Raw genomic sequence first — 4,929 nt, 5'->3', positions numbered from 1 at the left:
AACATTGTTAGTGTTCCTGATGTGGTTATACAGGATTTCATGTCATACCTTATGTATAATTTTCTATTTTTATAGGGAGGAAAAAATTTTGTGATAAACATTGAAGTTGAAGTTTTTTCTTTTCAGAAAGCACATTTCCTATACAGTATCACTGAGAGATGATCACATTTAAAAATTTGAGGAAATAGAATTCTGCATATTGTGACTCATAAGGTCTAGTAGGTACCCTGAAAAGAACTCACAGGGAAGTCTTTCAACAGATCATTGGGAAACTGTGGGTAAATGCTATGCAAATTTGTCTTAGAAAGGTTCTGAATAGGGGCTGGAGAAATAGTACAGTAGATAAGGCACTTTCTTTGCATGCAGCTGGTTCAGATTTGATTTTCAGCATCCCATATAGTCCCCTGACACCCATCAGGAGTGATCCCTGAGTTCAGAGTCAGGAGTAAGTCCTGGGCACAGCTACATATCCTCTCTCAGCACCCACCACTCCCAAAGAAAGGTCATGGAAAGCAGCTCAACAAATAATTCACTTGCTAAAAGTCAGTGTGAATTATATCATAAAGCGTTCAGCTAGCTTGAGATTAGTTAGATAACAAAGAAGGCATAGCATAAAATGTAATTTCTAAAGAAATCTTATATTAGGAATTCCTAGATTTTTTCAATAATATTTCCCTAACACAGAGATTGGTTTTCATAAAGGATCATTTATAAAAATGTAGTAAAATGAAAACAAGATGTATACTAGTTTGTGGAAGCTAATAGAAATTATCTTTACCCCAATAAGCTGCATATTCTCCATGTTACTTTGCATCCATGGTGTTGATCAAGGCAGTAGCCACTGCCTACTGTGACCACTGGCTCATATTAATGAAAATGAAAGAAAACTAGAAAATTGGTTGTTCATCCAAATACCCCAAGCGGATCATTCCCAGTGACTTTAGACAGTGCAAATGAGGAATATTTCCATCATTACGGAAGCCTCTATGGGGTCACCTTTCAAGAAGTAACCACTGAAAGAAGATACAAACTCTATATCAGTCTGGCCTTTACTAAAGTGACTGTGGCTATTTGATATTGGTGAAACTTCTAAAATAGTGTCCAAATAGAGTCACTTAGTAGATTAAGCTTAAGCTGGAGCCACTAGAACATTATTAAGGGACAAAAAGAACTATGCATTGTTGGAATACCTCAGTGCTGGCCTGATCTTTTCTGAGATTGTTCAATTGTTAGCTTCACAACTCTCTGAACTCTAGTCACTACTTTATGTACAGTCAGAGAAATGTATGGAATCTTTGACTCTTTATCTATAATACCTTTATTGTCCAGAACCATAGTTATAGGTCTTTATCTGACCTTTGTGTTGAAATCCTTTCAGGGGTTTCTTCATCATTGAAGGAAGCAGAAGATTTACCTTCTTCCCACTATAGTTGACTGAAAGAAGATGACATGGTACTTAAAGAGTGTAGCTGTTTTTTTGAGGAGGGTGATAGAGAGTTGGGATATAGAATTAAAAATAAAAAGGAAATCTAGACAAACTTGCCTTCAGGGCATACTGTTTGATTTTTTACACACACACACAACACACACATACACAAACATACACACACACACACACACACACTATGTATTAAAAGGTACTGAGGCCAATTTTGCTCTATTTCCTGAAGGTGGAGATGTTGGAGCTTGGATAGAGCTCTCTGGCTGTGAATAAGGGAGATCCAGTCATTCAATAGGTTCAATTACCAATAAAGATAGAATTCTGTTTTGCTAGCTGGATCATAGATAGCATTGGTTAACACTTTTGAAAAGAAAAAATTGACATTCAAATGCTTAGGAAAAATGTTGAATACAGGTGACTGCATAAATATTGCTCAGAAGGAAAGAGCTGTGAAGAATCTGGCAAAAATTAATATTTTATAAACTATGTATGTATACCTAGGTGTTGCATTAGAAAATTATGAGCAATTTATGACCAAAACATTTTTTACCCTCTGTTGGTATCTGTTTAAATTATCAAACTTGCCTAATGGACTCTACCCCAGCTCACCAATTAATCAATACACACTTATTACTGATATAGACAAAATGGAGTTAGTATTTACAGTCAGTATGATCCTCAATATCTATTTCTGACACCTTCAGTGTTGATTTTTATTAGCACTGGTAAAGCTAGTCTATGCTTTTTTCTCCTTTTCCACTGTATCATCTGGTTACTAATTCAAGTTCTTAGTGTCTGGCCTATGAGTATTTTATTAAATGAGCAAATGAATTAGAAAACCACATTGAGGAGTATGACCTACCTATGTTTAGTCAGTGCAACATGCTTGGAATGAGGTGGTCAAGCTATTAAGGAGTTTTCATATTCTTCATAGCATAATACCTTCGATTTGAGTGGAGTTCATTTTTCACTCTCAAAAAACTGCCATTCCTATAATTTCATTTGCTTTGCAATTAAGTCATATGTAATGTTAGTGGCCTTAATAACCTTTCATTTTGCACTTCAGGCAAGAAAAGGGTACCCAATGTATATGAATTATCTTTTCATCACAATGCTACAAGAATTATATTATTGCATTATTTCTAACAACATAGTTAGAATCTATGTGGGGCACCATCATTTTCAAAGCCTATTTGTTATGGTTTTAAATAGGAAAAAATGTCCTAATAAACTTGTTCCGTTTATAGATGAATGTCAAATTCACTCTGGAACTTGGCAGAAGAAAATTTGAATTTTAAAAATTGGCTGTGATTCTAGAAGGCAAGCATAAAACATGTCTACTTAGTTCATATAAACTTATTTTCTTCCTTCAAGTGCCTTTCCCCCCAAAGGTAAGAGGTACAGCTAAGTTTTATGAGCATGAGTTTTAACCCCCCAGAGCTACTTATAAATTTCTCAGGTCAGATGAGGCTCAGTGATCCAGGACATGGGTTCAAACCCTTCTCCTACTGATACCTGTTAGCCGTGGGACCTGAAATTCACTCACTTCTCTGGCTTTAAACTACCTTGTGTCTCAATATAAATTATACTTACCTCCCAATGTGGCCCATGGTTCTTGTAAAATCTTCTTTTTCAGTGCCTTCAGGAAAGTTAAAACTTTTTTCTTTTTTGGTTTTTGGGTCACACCTGGCAGTGTTTAGGGGTTACTCCTGGCTCTGCACTCAGAAATTACTCCAGGCAGGCTTGGGGGACCATATGGGATGCCAGGGAATCAAACCTGGGGTGGCTGCATGTATTCTGCATACAAAGGTAAATGCCCCGCCCACTGTGTTATCACTCCAGTTGGAAAAGTTAAAAACGTTTAAGTTGGGGCAGGAATGATAAATAGCACAGTGGTAGAATGTTTGCCTTATTTGCACCTTACCTGGGGTAAACCCAGGTTTGATTCCCAGCATCCCATATGTGCCCCCCAACCCCCAGCCTGCCAGGAGAGATTTCTGAGAGCAGAACCAGGAGTAACCTACGCACCACCGGGTGTGGCCCAAAAACCAAAAAAAACAAAAAACCAAAAAAAAAAAACCAACAAAAAACCAAAAAAAAAACAAAAACATTTAAGTTAAGAAGATAACCACTGCTTACAGATTTGAGCAGTGTCCTTAAATAGTATCTTAATCTTTCTTCTCTTAATCTTAACCTTGGTTTTATTTAGCTAGTTCTACTTCTAATGTGCCTAGAACCTGGACTGAAAGGGTGCTGGGCAAAGACTGCTAAGGATTGTAAAAGTTTAAGGACCATTCTTTTTTCTTTTTCTTTTTTTTTTGTGGGGTGTGCTTTGGAGTTTCATTGAAAGAGAAACTGTATGTTTGACTAGTTGAAATATATTTTTATAGGCAAAGATAAGCTTTTCTTGAATGTCTTTGCCCCATGGACACCCCTAATCTAGATATATCCACCTTTATATCTTCATTTTGCCTTTACCTTTTGCTCCACACAAACTTTAAATAGAGTAATAACAGAGTGTGACCACAAGGATTTTGCAAAGTTTAAATAGTTAATTCAAATGAATGGTATATTGTAAATAAATGCTAAAAAATATTGGTTGATATAGTTATTACTGGTTTCAAAACAATTTTTTTGTTTTTTGTTTTGTTTTTGGGTCACATCCAGTGACGATCAGGGGTTCCTCCTGGCTATGTGCTCATAAATTACTCCTGGCTTGGGGGACCATATGGGACACTGGGTTATTGAACCGAAGTTCATCCTAGGCTAGTGCACACAAGGCCTTACCGCTTGTGCCACTGCTCCAGCCCTGACTTCAAACATTTTATATGGAAATGCATTTAGAAGGGAGAAGCATCTTTCTGAAGGGAGATGCCTTTGATATTTACTTAAAAGATAATTTTTTACATTTAATTTTTCATTCTTTGGCCCTAGTTTCCTACATCAGCCTGGGAAATAGCAAGAATGGCCCCTGATGTGAAACCATCCTTTGACCATCAACAAACTATCAGGTTACATTTTAATAGCTAAAATATCTGCCCAAAATGGAACTGAAAGAACAAACTGGGAACTCCATATAGTAGATGGCATTAAAAATCAACTGATCCTATAGCTTTGAGGCAATGCTAAATAAATAAATCTTGTGCAATTATATATTTATAAATATATATATATATATATATATTGCTCTTTGTTATTTGAGTCAGTAGCATTCTTCTCAGAAAGAGGAAAATAGTCAACTTTTGGGCTTTTGGAGTTAGTTTTTTATTTTTGTGTATGGAGTAGGATTTTGGTTCATACTCAGCAGTGCTCAGGGAATATTCTGTGCTCTGGGGTGACTCCTGGCAGTATTAGAAGGCCATGTATATTCTAGGAAATAAATTGGGGTGTGCCACATAAACAGATAGTTGTCTTAAGCCCTGTATTAGCTCTTGGACTTCAATTTTTAATTTAGAACACAAATTTATCTTGTGACTTGTTATTATACC

This window comes from Suncus etruscus, chromosome 6 (genome assembly GCF_024139225.1).
Source record: "Suncus etruscus isolate mSunEtr1 chromosome 6, mSunEtr1.pri.cur, whole genome shotgun sequence".
NCBI lineage: Eukaryota > Metazoa > Chordata > Mammalia > Eulipotyphla > Soricidae > Suncus > Suncus etruscus.
Note: the sequence above shows the minus strand (reverse complement) of the source record.